The 14,480-nt window shown below is 46.7% G+C and overlaps 1 protein-coding gene across 1 annotated transcript in view; it reads left to right on the top strand.

Moving 5' to 3' along the window:
- Nucleotides 1–14,480, top strand: part of EPAS1 (endothelial PAS domain protein 1) — an 83,548-nt gene that overhangs the window by 29,330 nt on the left and 39,738 nt on the right. The window lies entirely within an intron of this gene.

Genomic DNA, 14,480 nt, shown 5'->3' with positions numbered 1-14,480 from the left:
ATCAACTTGTTTGCTTTTGGACTGCTGGGCTGGATAATGAAGTAAAAATGACATTACCGCTAATAAGTGATTTGCAGAAATCACTGATAGAATCTCAGTAGCAGAGATTTGCCATTAGCAGGTTAGCCAGATAAAGGAGCAGCTGGATTGTATTAACCCCTTCCTGGTCCAGTTGGTGTGTGTTTTAGGGATGGGGATTGAGGTTTCTGGGAACTAGACTTTTAGACGCTGAAGTCTGGGCTAATGGAGAGTGTTATTCTTGAGCCTTACCGGCTGACTTTTAGGATTGTCATTGGAGTTTCCTGTGTTTCTATTTTTGCCGCTTAGGATTTTTTGTTTAGCAGCTTTTTTTTTTTTTTTTTTTTTTGGCTTGGCCAGTTTTCTCACCTCCATGTTACATCACTGCAGAGGTGGAAGCCTGGCCAAGCCCTGGCATCCTCCCTGCCAGAAATCTGACTCTAAGAAGGTTCACATGTGCTGTGAGGGCTTGGGGCCATAGGGGGTGTTGGCAGAGAGGGTTCTGTTGTGTCTAAGGGGGAGAAGGGGGGAGTGGGGCAAGGGGCTGTCTCTGTCCGGGCTTGCTCGCCGGTGTCAGTGCAAGCGGACAGGCGTGTGGCTCTCTGAGGCCCCTGTGATGCAGACGCAGGCAGTAACTCTGTATGAAAACATCCATAGGACATGGGGATCTGTTTCCTGGGACAGCGAGGAGTCACTGGATGTTAGGTAACCTGGAGATGATGCAGCCACCTTCACTCTTGTTACCCCAGTGTTTGCTGGCAAAGCACAGAAGCATTGTAGCTCTCCAATGCTAATCCTATAGCTGGGGGATGGCAGCAGCTTTAGCCTTCACTCCGGCTGCCTATACCTTACTGGCAAAGCCAGAGGAAGCTCTTACAGTTGGGGGTGATGTTCAGTGCCATATTCTGTGAGATGTAGAAATTTTGCCTCTGCTCTAGTTATAGATTAGAAATAAGAAGATAATAAGATAAAGAAAGGGTGCTCCCATGCAGTTAAGGCGTGGTGTTCAGTGTGGGGGGAGCTCAGTGTGGCCTGGGTGGAGTGCTAGGCCTGTGTTGGCTGAAAGTTTAGTGTCTGGAGGGTAGGAAAGGCTCCCATTTCGGGTGGATAAGAAGTAACTGGGTGGCAGAGAGGGGTGCTGAGTTGTGGGTTGGCCGTGCAGAATGCAGTCTGGCTGGAGCACAGAGGGTGCTGCAGACTTGTGGGAACTAAGATTGGGAAGCAAGGTTGTGGTCAGGAGTTACAGAGCTTGGACAGTAAGGAGCCGTACCCGTCTTCCCATAGAGAGTAGCGTGCTGAAATGGCTGGAGGGACAGGGGAATGTAATTGGGATTACATTCTTCTTGATCAGTGGTAAAGTCAGTGAGAGGCGAGGGGAAACAGCTAGAAGATGGGGGCACATGTCTTTGAAGATACACAGACACTGCCGGAGTCAGAGGGGTCCTGTGTCCTGGGTGAAGTTTGCTTTTCGTCCCATGGGCAGCATTTACGAGTTTCTGGTCAGCAAGAATGCCTCGCCGAGTTCTCTGTGGACTGAGCCCAGGCTCCAGCCTGTGGTGGCCCACGGGTTCCTGCCATATTTAGAGCTCCTAACAAGGGGACTGGTTTCCCTGGCTTCGCTGCCAAGAGTGTTCTCAAACTGCTATCACAGCAGAAGAGAGGTCCAGGCGGGGTTCCTGCATTGCCCGCTGCCTGACACCTCAACCATAGGTGGGGTGGACAGTTATCTGATCATCTGAGTCGACTAACAGGTCCTTTGGTTCTTGGAAGCCCTCCTCGGTGCTTGTAATGCCTACAATTTGTACCACTTCGTTAAACGAATGCATCCCTCTCATCCCTCTGGCCCTCTTGAGTGCTTCGCTACACCCTGCTTCTCCCTCAAATCCCACCTCAATACCGAGCTATCTTTTCCAGCCTTGCAGAATTTCTCCTCTCAAGGAAAGACCTTCGGGACTTGATTCTTCACTTCTCTGCAAGCTCCTGAGGTCAGGAGTAGTTGTCCTGTGCTTCATTCTACTGCTCACAGCCCCTGCACAGAGACGCACTCAGTGGGGAGATTGAGCCATTGCTGGAGCACAAAACATAACCCTAGTTTCCAATTGCTCAGTAGTATCACTTGAGAGCATGGCAGTCACTTAAGGGAACACTTTCTGGCATTCCCCAAAGCTTTTGATGACTTGTCTGCAAAGGAATGGAGTAGGGCTTCTTACATATGCGTGGACATCTCACTTCTTGGAGTCTGCTGGAGCAGAATTTCGAGAAAGCAGGGCTTGCGCTGGGGCCGCGAATCCAAGCCACAGCTCTGGACATGTGACTGTGTGAACAGGCTGGGAATGGGGCGCTCGAAAGGATACCAAGGAGAGAAAGGGACTTTGAGACTTTCTATGGCCTCCTTCTCTTTCCCATCATCTTTCCTTTTTCTTTGCTTTCTTTTTCTTAAAGGGGGGGGGTAGAAAGAGGTTATGGAATAGGGGAGGAGAGTGAGGGATCCTGTACTTTTTTTCCCCCTACCCCTCCTCTTACTGTTTTGAAATATTTTCAATACCAGGCACCAGAAGTTCCGGCGTCAAATTGGGATTAGTAAGGCAGATCAGAGGGTAGTGCACTCTTAACAGGTGACCAAACATTCCTCCTTATTTAAAGAATAAACCAAGATTGTTTTCTTTGAAATAAAGGTATCTCAAATAAAGAAGCGAGAACTGATCTTTTTAAAAAAAAAAAAAAAATCATAGCCCCTATTTGAAAAGCGTTCTCCCTGACAACTGTCTATGCCAGTTTTGGTTTTTCAAATGTTTTCCCCCAGAATGTCTGACGACACTGCCAGGGGAGTTTCTGTCCCTTCTTCTTGAATATACCCAGCACCGGCCCCTGAGGCAGCCTGGTTCTGCTTTCTCCTGACACAGTGCTTATTTCTGGCATTGTGCATATTTCCTCTAATGGTGTTACCTTTCCCCAACTTCTGGTTGCCTTTTGAGAAACAATTGTTTTGGCAACTCCATGCAAATCAGGGGGTTAACTTCAATGCCGTGAAGAGGGGGAGCAGGAGGAGGGAGGGTTGCCTTCCACTTTTGCTGCCTCTGCAGCACCCCAGCCCCCACTGGAGTGCAAACGAAGAGGTCCTCTCTCCTCGCTCATGAAAGAGCTTGCTTTCACAAGGCTCTGTACTGGCCATTCATCCTTTCTGCCTGCAAGGCTTGAGGGGATATCTAGAGGTGACGCTGGGGGCTGCACCTCAGGGATGGCATCTTAATGACTTGACTTGGCGGGTGTTAAAACAGCCCCATTCAGAGTGAGTTCACTCCCTGTGCAGTTGGCTCGCTCAGCCTCTGTCCATAGATGTTCTCTTGTTCACACTGCATGAGGAAATGGAGATTTCCAAGTGGGAAGCAGCCTTCCCAACACATTAACTCTTCACGAAGGGAAGAGAAGCTGTAGAGAAGGAAATAAAATCTAAGCTGGCCCAGCTGCGGCTCCCAGGAGGTGGAGGCCAAGGCAGCTGTGATCACTTTTTCTTTCCTCCCTGAGAAGGCGAGGAGTAAAGGGTGCACTTGAATTGTCCTGACCATCAATTAGCAAATATTTACCCAGTTTGCGTGCCCTGGGCCAGGGTGCCATGAAGGATGCACAGACATAGATGTGTCTGTGCCACTTCTTCTCCCCCCCCCCCCCGCCAAGGCACCAGGGTACTTACAGTCCAGTTATAACAGCAGGACATTTGCTTAGAAAAGCCAGCAAGACAGGGAGGCCTTTAATGAAAGCCAGTGAGTAATGTGGGCAGGAAGCGCCTTGGAGAAGGGAGCGAGGTGACCTGGGAGGCGTCTGGGGGAAGTGGGACTTGAGCTGGCCCAAAGGGATGGAGTTTTAAGGGAAAAAAAAGGGGGTGGGATGATAAAGGTGGTAAAGACAAGGAGGAGGAGAGGGCCGCCAACGCAGGGCTTAGGAAACTAAAAAAAAGCATAGGGTTCTTCCTGGCAGAGGAACCATGACTTGTTAGACCTTTGGATGAGGATGGGTCAGGTGGCACCCACTGTCCAGATGTTGGCATCTCCGTCGTGCCTTTGGTCTCAAGAGCTCCTCTGTCCCTGGGTCTCTTTCTAACTCAAAGTGTGGTTACAGACCAGGAGAATCAGCTTCATCTGGGAGGCTGAAATTCCAGCTCAGACCTACTGAGTCAGAAACTGCATTGTAACAAGATCCTGGGATGGCCTGGCCTGTGTGACTCCACATAGCACCAGTTCAGACCCCAGATTTGATTCAAAGAGTTAGGAGAGAGAGTCTCTATATATATCCCCGTCCCTGGCCCTCCCCGCAATGGCTCTACCCTGATAGAAACCCTTTATTCTAATTACGAATTGGATTAGATTGTTATGAAAGACCTAGAACAGTGAGCGACTGAGGAATTCATAGGACAAAAATCATTTTCAGTGGTTTGTATCTAATGCCTACAATTTGTACCACTTTGTACTATTTATGCTTTAGAGGATACCAGAGGAACAGGTGAGGGGATCCTTCCTTTAGAGACCACGCCATCTACATAGGGAGATAGAAGCTCCAGAGGTGAGACAGTGGACTCTCTGGCCATGGATGCACGAGGGCGTCCTGGGGAGATGGGCTCATGTGAGCTCCTGAGAGAAGAGAGCAGTTTCTACAGGCCACGTCAGTGGGAGCATTGTGCTTGCACTCCCCGAAAGACGTGGGCAAGGGGAAGACCAGGGTGGGGTCTTAGAGCCCCAGGTGGTAAGCTCAGATCAAGATGCTTGCTTCATGCTAGGGAATCCCTTTTATATATCCCGGGTCCTTTTTCTTTATCTCTGTGCTGTGCAATTCTGTGCGCTTGTTCTTAGCTGAAGGCAGTGTTGTAGGAACAGGATGACTGCACACACAGGCTGGCTTGAGCCAAACCACAGGTTTGCTGCTAGAAGATTGTGGGATCCCGAGGAAGAGGCTGCTGATGGCTAGAAGCCCTGAGGAAAAACCCTACATCAGGTCTGGTAGAAGCTTGGCAGTGGGGAAATACTCACACACCCAGAGACATGCCACCAAGGAAAGCTCTGGTGAGAGTAAAACACTTAACCTGTGGCATTATAGACTCTGCTTGCAGAGTAAGAGTTTTTTGTTTTTTTTTTTTCAATTTTTTCTTATTCTTTTTCTTTTTAAAAGCAGACATTCCAAGCAGAGACAAAATATCAAAATATCCCATTGGGCCTTGTTGTCAGCTAAGGGGTTGACCTAGGGCAAGAGGGGGATCAGGACGTCCCTTTTGCTGCTTCCCAGATCAAGAGCTCTTCAAATTAAATATCCTCAGAGGACTTGACTCCTGACACACCCAGCTCAGCTAAACTTTTGGAATCTGCAAGAGGGACCTGCTGATAGATACTTCCATGGTAGGTCTAGTGTGACTCCTCCTTTGGGTGCCCCAGGCATGTCACTGGCATTCTAGGGTCTTTTTCCTGGGGTGTAAAGTAGGAATGATAGCAGGCTGATTGCAACAGATGGTCTCAGGATGAAACAAAGGCAGGCGGTATGATGAGAGTTCTCTGTCAACCGGCAAGTTCTTTCCTGGCTGTGTAGCCGCAGCCATCTCTCCACAGATGGTGGTGAATTCCTTCCTTAGCTGGAGTCTGCAGTGTAGGGCCAGGCAGAAGCAGGCATAAGGGCCACAGAGAGGGTCTCTTTTTTCCCCTATTAATAAAAGCATTGACGTTCACATTTCTATTTTATATTTTAGGCTATAGTATTATCTATACAAGTATATGCCTTAAAATCTTATTCATAAAAGAATTATATTTAAGTAGGAAACCTCCAGAGCATTTCAGAGAACACAAAAGTTTCAAGGGTCTTTATGAAATGGTCAAGGAGCCTTTGCCCTGGAGAGGGGGACTGGACGGTGGCCGACCAGCGGTGTCAGGAGCACAGGACGGGGGCAGGGCCACATGCAGGAGGTGGGCCCAACAAATTCCCCCTGAGGCTGCTTGCTCGCCACCCTTGTCTTTGTGCTGATCCGCTGAGTCTTCTCTGATGGGTAAGGGGCAGAGTGCATGAAAATTATGCTTTATTTTTACACTGGGGGATGAGGTCCTCCTGACCACAAGGGTGGCCATCTTGACAACTGCAGTCTCCAGCTTCACACAGCTGGTCATCTCTTTTCCAGCGCGTTAGCCTGGGCATAGCGTGACGGAGAGAAGCGGTCTGGGAGAGGCAGTGCCCAGGCAGGGAAAGCAGGCGAGACGGTGCCTGCGCACATCCTGATGCATCACCCTTATCTCCCGAAAGCTTGTTTTAAAAAGGAAATGACCTGAAACATACCAGGTTATGAGATGGTGACACATCTTGGAGGCGCCTTTCTAACCGTGTGGCGTGGCGCGTCCTGGTTGGCAGTAGTTTCTCTGTTGCTGTGCCCTGGGAAAGTCAGATCTCAAGCATTTTATTCAGCTCCACGCATTCCTGTTACTTTTCTGAACTTCAGTTTTCCTCATCTTTAAAATGGGAATGATAGGGCCTCCCCGGTGGCACAGTGGTTGAGTGCTGGGCTGCGAAGCTGCCTGCAGCCTCTGCAGCGCCGGTTCGATCCCTGGCTGCCGGGCAAGGGTTCCACATGGTGCGTAGACCTCTCCTGCCGCCCGCTGCTCCCCTCAGCAGTGTACTTCGGTCCTTCTGCCTGTTCTGCTCCCTGCTCTGGCACTGGTGAATTCTCTCACCCTCCCATGCTTCTGACTATACCCAGTGCTTGTATAAATAAATAAATAAATCTTAAAAAAAAAAAAAAAAAAAAAGGGAATGATGGCACCTGCTCTTTCTATTAACGTTTCACCAGGGGAGAGTTATAGCTTACAGATGTCTAAAGTGCTTTGTAGACACCATGAATGGTACAAATGTAAAGTGGTGTAAGTCACCAGTATGTTGTACAGAGAGCCCAGCTCAGCTGTGGGCTTGGAGAAGCTCAGCACAGGGACCGTTCATCACCATTGCTCCTGTGCCTACATGGGGACTGCACACGTCCTCAGTTTACGTAAGGAACTGAGTTATCTGGAGCCCCAGATGGGCTGTACCTCTGGGGCTGCTCAGTAATTGCATCTGCTGCTCTGTCCTGCTGCCTAGAGCAGAGAAAGCCACCAGATAAGCATCTCCAGTGCGCCCCAAGCAGCATGGACCATTAGAGGGGGCCCTGTCAAGTGGGCCCCAGACATGGCTGTCAGGTCTGAATACAGTCCAGGACCTCTGCTTCAGGGACACAAGCTATTCCAGCAAGTCATGGAGCTGGGGCCATGGAGAAGAGCAGATTGGGAGGTGCAGGTTGGGATACTTTCCAGGATCCTTCCTTCAGGGAAGGGGCAAGTGAAAGCATCTACTGCTGAGTGAGACACGCCAGCCCTCACATACCTCCTTCTTTATATTCCCTCTTAGGGGACTTCTGACACACCGGTCTGCAGTGTCAGCCTGGCCTCGGGTTGCTCTGGTCTCTCATGGCAGAGACGGCACCCTCAACACAGTTGTGCATCCTGAAGTGTACTGGTACCTTCCCCTTCTCAGGCCCAGCTGATCAACTCAGGATTTGCTAATTTCACCTCTTCTAGTTTTTACTGACCCAACGTTAAAGGTTTTTCCTCTCTAAATGATTGATTCCCCTACAAACCACCACAGACTTTGGGCAGATGTCAGAGGGACCTGGGAAGTTGACCACCAGCACTCTGCCCTCTTCCAGACATTTTCGCCAGTCTTTGGGAATCACTTTGAGAGCCAAATATCATTCTTTTGAATATCTTCATTGTGGCAAGGCTTTATCTTTGAGGGCATATTCTTTGAAACAATCAAGATTCATCCACAGCCAAGTCTGGTGACTAAAGGGGGTGGGTAAACAGGATAATATTGTTTGTGGGTTAAAATGAAGTGTTTTCTATGATGTATTCTGCCTGATTTTCTTGTGTGGCTCTGAAATTAATTATAAAAAACATCCAAAATACTTAGACTAATGGCTTTTCACCAGAATAAAGTTTGTGCTGCCTTCCAGGGCGGTCAGTTTGAGAGGTGCTGGCCTTTAATATGGTATCTATTTAAATTCCTGTCTCATTATATCCATCTCCCCCTTTCTGTCAGCCCCAGCACCTGGTAGTATAACTGACAGTCACATGAAATCCTAGATAAAAACAAGTTGGTTTATGGTGGTGACTCTGGACTTGTTGGCCTTAATGCTCACGGACTCAGTGCATGGTGGAGGGAAGGTGTGTGGTCAGGTTTAACAAGTGGATCTGGGCTTCTGCCCTCCAAAGACATGTGATCACAGGCTCACAAACTGTGGTTGAATAAGCCTTCCAGGTGATTGTGCAGTGGCCCAAGTTGAGAACCACGGCTCTGCAGAAACCAGACCAATACCACTACATAATTTAAGTGAGGATCATAGACGATTGTTTATGAAATTCACCTGGCCCTGGTGCTCAAATAGCAGCTTCCTTTTCCTTCCACCAACAAAACAAAACAACTCTTTTTTTTTTATTTCAAAGCTGTTTTCCAATGGTGATTTCCAGTCCTGGTTGTGCATAAAACTCATTAAGGAAACTTTAAGCCCCAAAGCTCAGGCTGCACCCCAGACTTATGAAATCAGAATCTCTGGGGGTAGTGGTAGATCCAGCAATCAATATTTTAAGACCTCTTCAATGAGCATCCAAGATTGAGAGGCATGTGCTTTGGTTCTGCTTTAATACAATGCATGAAGCAATCACCCCAGATGTGGAAGCCAGGCACTCATTCCTATGTGGGTCCTGAAGCCAGTGTGCCCTAACAGCCAGCAGCCCTGCAACCTCACTGAGGGGTCACCGGAGCCCTTCCAGTTGCATTTGACCTTCATTTCCTCCACTCAGAACTTTCTACAAAATGGCAGCAGCTTAGATTTTCGCCACCAACCCATAGACTGATCCAAGCCATCTTATCGGCTTCATTTGGTCTCTCACTCCGACCTGGTGAAATCCATTGTGTCATCTAACTTTATCTAACAAGCATATTGTTTTGATACCACAATGAACCACAGGCATTAATTTTGAGAGTCCCAATCACCCTAAAGGTCAGGAACCATCGAGGACTAAGTAACCAACCCCTGTAGTGCAGCTGGAGACATTTAGAGACCCCACACCAGCTGTGTCTGCCTGGAAGTCAGAAACCACACTTGTCTTGACCAAGAGCAGATAATGGCCTGATTACAGTTCTCTAAGCCAGGTTTGGAACAACAACCCAAGTTAAGGAGACATTTTTAAGATCATGAAGCTCTAAACAAAGGTTTTTCCTGGTTGGGTTGTAACATCCATCTTCTGATGCTTTAGGACAGCCCACACTTTTCTTTTAGCTTTTGACTGGCTGCCTGGTCCATAAGTAAGGTAAATGGTTCAGAATTTGAGTTCCAACTTGGGGAGAATATATATAAATTTGTGTTTTTCCAAATGTCAAAAAAATTACAGAATATGCTTGCTCCCTGCCTGTGGCAGGGTTGGGCCTGCAGCTTTATGGGGTTCTATAGGGTCACTGTGTGGGAGTCAAACCCCCAGTCCTGCAACAAGGAGCTCATCCTGCCAAGGCCTGCAGCACCGATTCCCCTTCTTCTTACTGGCACCCCATTTGAACTCAGATACTGGCTCTTAATCTAACTCCTAAGATTCCAGGTCCTTTCCCAAGGTGAGTGGGTACTCACTTAAGGACAGAGTCTCCCCCAGCTCTCTGCCCCTGAATTTTTATGTCACATTGTATCTTTTCCAAATCTTCTCCCTCTCTTTACTGTGCACAAACATCCATTTGGTGCAGAGGCACTGACACAGCTCTACGTGTGTTGGAAGTGCTAGCAATAGTTTCCTTGCTGCCAGGGACCTTTGATCTTGGACCCAGAAGAAGTAGGTTTGAGATGATTTCTTTTAGCGAGTTACTTCATCTCTGTAAAACTCCACACCTTCATCTATTAAATGGGAATATAACATTTGTATCTTTCAGAGTCATTGTGAGAAACAAATGAGATCACATTTGTGAAAAGGTGCTTTCTGAACCCCTCAAGCCCTGAAAGATACTGCTTGTGTCCTAGGATCACATCCTGGACATCCCCCTGGCCTGAGTAGCCGCCTCAGATTTGTTGAAAGCTTCTCAGAGGTCTTCCTCCACTTATACTGGGTTACATGCTGAAAAACCCATCCTAAATTGAAAATGTATTCAATTCATCTAACCTCTCAAATTCAGCTTAGTCCAGCCTACGTTAAATGTGCTCAGCACACTCACTTTAGGTTGCAGTGTAGACACGATGAGATGGGAAAACACAAAACAGCATCTAAAAACTGCTGGCAACACAGTCCTCTGTGGGTATCAGTTGTTTACCCTCTGACCGTGTGGCTGACTGTGGCTTGTAGCTGCTGCCCAGGGCAAGCAGGAGTGTCCTGTGTATGTAGCTAGCCTGGGAAAAGACTGACATCCAAAGAACTTCTGCTGAATGCGTATCACCTTCTTACCACAGGAAAAAGTTGGGGGAAAAAATCATCATGTCAGGGACCATCTGTCTTTCTGTGGTTAATGGAGGTATTTCAAGCCGTTGGCTCTCTCCCTAGGCTGCCTACTGCTTGAGAGCTACAAATGTGCACCCTGTCCATGCTGCATTCCCTCAGGGTCCTGCACCGAGCTCAGTAAACACTTCTGGGGCACTGTGAGGCCACAGTTAACCAAGGTCAGGTCTATGTTGTGTGCTCCATTCGCCACACATGGTGCAGGCCACCCTGTGGCTTCACAAGAGCCACCAAGAAAGGTAGGAGCAGGAACTTTGTAGAAAAAGTAATTTGGAGTAAGAAAAAATTTTCTGAGCTTATATGGAAATTTTAGGATAAAATGTCTTTTTGTGGGCAACCAGAACATGGAAGAACATGGCCAGAACATGCCAGAACCTGGGACTCCCATAATTGTCATTTTAAAAAAATCTGTTCTATTGCAGTTAATTCTAGGACCCACCTAGGGAGAGAAAATAAAGCTCAGAGTTTTAAGAAATGAAACTTTGTGTATTTCAGGAGGTTTGGCAATAGGGCACAAAGAAAAAGATCAATCTTACCGGCAAATACCACCTCCAGCCTAAGACAGTGTTGGTTCAGTGACAAAGAACAGCTGTAATGGCCAAAGTCTGAATGTGACTAATGTGTGATTAGCCAGATAATGGGGTCATTATGATCTGCTCTGATGGTTTTCACTTGTGGAGAACTTTCTAGGACTTTCAACCCTCCTATACTGTCTCATTTGATCCTGACGGAGACATGAGATTTCTCCCATTTTACAGATGAGAGTATCACGGTACAGTGAATGTATATTCTTGTCCAAAATCAGAGAGCTGTGTATTCTCACAGCTGTTCTCATACCTTCCAACCCTGCATTCTCTTTGCGAAGAGGCCCACCCTGTTACAAACTGAGCAAGCGTGGAGAGTACTTACATCGACTGTGCTAGGGGAGGGGCCCTACCTTCTGACTTCATGTTAATTATTCTTGTTCTTCAGGGTTGCTAATTAAATGATGTCAGTGTTACAGATTTTTGTCTGTTCTTCTAAGAATCAACATTAGACAGATCTCTCTGGGGTTTGTCAAGGTTAGTGAGATAATGTAATTAAAGGTAGGCTAGTCCCAGAGCAACTGTAAAAGCAGGGGAGCAGAGATGGAGCTCGTGAGTTTTAAACCAAGAGGCCAGAAGATTCTTAATCTTTCTTTTCCTAAATGTTAAGATATTGCTTTACTTCTTTATTTCTTGCTACAGTTAAATGGCAAAGTCTAGGAAGAAATGGGTTCTGGCCCTCACTCTGCCACTGCTTAGTTGGATTGCCCTAGCTAGTAACTTAACCTGATTGGGCCTCGGTTTCCAGATCTGTGAAATGGGGGCAGTGGCCATGCCTATCTTTCCCACCTCACGTGCAGGTTGCGAGGATGGAACTAGAAAGGGAGCACCCATGCTTCTCAGTATGTTTTCTCACTGTACATATGCCAAGGGCTTATGCTGACATCTGCTTTGCGACCTTGGACAAGTTACATATTATGCCTGAGCCTCAGTTTCCACATGTGTAAACTATACTCATGATACCTACCATTTCGTGTGTTAGAATTATAACGGGGTCATGTATACGAGGTTCTCAGTGCCAGCTACAAAAATAGGTTCTATTTGGGCCTCCCCTGGTGGTGCAGGCAGTTGAGCGCCGCACTGTGAAGCTGTCCACAGCCTCTGCAGCGCGGGTTCCATCCCGGCTGGCCGGCGAGAATCCCACATGGTGCAGCAGACCTCTCCTGTCTCGCCCCCTGCTCCCCTCAGCAGTGTATTTCGTTAGTCTGCCTGTTCTGTTCCCCACTCTGTCTGGTGAATCCTCTCACCTTCCCACGCATCTGGCCTCTACCCTGCTTCTTATATAAATAAATAAATAAATCTTTTTTTTTAATTAAAAAAAAAAAAACCAAAAGGTTCTATTTGTGTGGTTGAGGGAATACAGCAGGACCCCCAAATCTTAAATACTATCGCCAGATAGAGCAGCAGCTCCCAACTGCCTTTCCCACCTTCCTCTCCTCCTCACCTGCTCTTCCACTATAACGAAGGAAAAGTGGGAAAGACAAGGGAAAGTGTGCATGCAGACATTGCGCATGCAGACATTGTGCATGCAGACATGTTATAGTCTGTGTTGGAGATCCCTGCCTCCCCAGATGGCTTCTCTGGATGCCCCTGATGAGTGGGGTAGTTGTTGATCGTTTTGTTGGGGAGCACAGCGGTTGGTACCAGAGAATGGAATTGGCTGTCCTCCTGGCCCTCATCACGTGCAGACATGGTGTGTGCAGTCGTAGTATTTTGCCTCCTTCCCAACCTCCTTTCCTGTGCCAGGGGGCTTGCAAACCTTGAACAGCCGCTTTTGTCTACCATCAGAGGTTAGGATTAAAATATGTGATACAAAGTGGTACCAAGCGTCTGGTGCAAAAGCAAAAAATCAGGTTCTGAGAGGGTGACAATGGTAGGATGCAGGGAGGGATGACAGGTCTGAAGTTGGAAGTCATGTGATGGAGAAAGGAATCATAAAAGGGAAATAGAACAAGAAAATAACTTTCCCCATCTCAGAGTCCCTGGAGTCTTTCTGACATCAATAGCTATTGCACAATCCAGCCTGTGCTCTGAATATCCGATAGCTAATCTTTCCAAGGAGTTGGAGGTTTTGTTTTTTAAAGTGAAGCAAGTTGTAAAGTCAAAATACTGCCTTCTACCCCAAATCTTGAGGGGTTTGAAAGACATGTTGACATTCCATGAATCCAAAAATACTGATTTTTCTGTCCAGATAATGGGTTGCAAAGCCAAACGGAAGGAGAAGTGGCTGCTGGTTTTAGAACCTCTAAAGGTAGAATAAAGCATGAGTTGGAACTGGTTGGAGGAGGCCTTGAGAGCCAGGAAATGCATTGGACACTTTTTCAACAATAAAAAATAAGCAGGTTTATTAAATAAACAATATATGTTATTTATAGAAACTTAAGAAAATACAGATAAGCACTAAAAAAGAAAATTCCCTGTAATCTTACTGACTTGAAACTGCTAACATTTTTGAGCGTGGAGAGCACAGTCGCTGATGGCTAAGAGCCTGGATTCTGGGGCCACCTGCCTGGTGCAAAGCCCCTTTCCTTTTACCTGCTGAGGCTCGCATGAATTACTTAGCCTTTGTGGACCCTTTTTCTGTAAACTAGGGACAATAATAATAAGGCCTACCCCCAGGATAGTTGTGGGTATCAAAGTAGCTCACATAATAGTGCGTAAAACACTGCCTGGGATGTAGTAAGCACTGTGTCCGTGGTAGCTGTGACAGTATTTTACTGTATTTCTAGACTTTTGCCTTCATAGTACGTGAGAAGTAGTATGTATGATATGTACATTTCTGTGAAAATGAAGATTATACTGTAATTTTTTAAAACTTTCGTATTCTCAACATCTTTTTCTGGGCCAGTGTGTTGTTACTGCTCTTAGCTACCCGTAGATCACTTCCCCTTGGGACAGGCCTGGTGCTAAAGATTTTGTACAAACAATCATAATACATGTTCACAATAACTATTTGGGGTAAATACTGTTACCATTTTATAGATGAGAGAACAGAAGCTAAACAACTTAAAATAATGTTAAATGTACAAAGCTTGCAAATGGAGAAATTAGAGTGTCAATTTAGGCTTTTAAATTTACCATGAGTTTTTTTAAGGAGATCTAGGATAGCTTTAGGACTTCTGACAAGGCAGGCTTAGTATGTACCATCCTTCCTTCTGTCTATGCTGGTAGAATTTGGGAAAAAAACAGATTTGTGCTCACTCCTTTCTAACCCATGTTGGGTACACAACTTGGAGCACCAGACTGATGGGTGTCTGTCTGGCCGTTCTTGAGCTATAATGGCATTTTCAATTTTTTTTTAATTAATTAATTTATTTTTTTGCACAGCAGTTATTTTATTTTATTTTATTTT

The sequence above is a fragment of the Talpa occidentalis genome, unplaced genomic scaffold (assembly GCF_014898055.3).
Source record: "Talpa occidentalis isolate TD23 unplaced genomic scaffold, MPIMG_talOcc4v2.1 talOcc4.5, whole genome shotgun sequence".
Taxonomy (NCBI): domain Eukaryota; kingdom Metazoa; phylum Chordata; class Mammalia; order Eulipotyphla; family Talpidae; genus Talpa; species Talpa occidentalis.
This window is presented reverse-complemented; position numbering and strand designations above follow the sequence as displayed.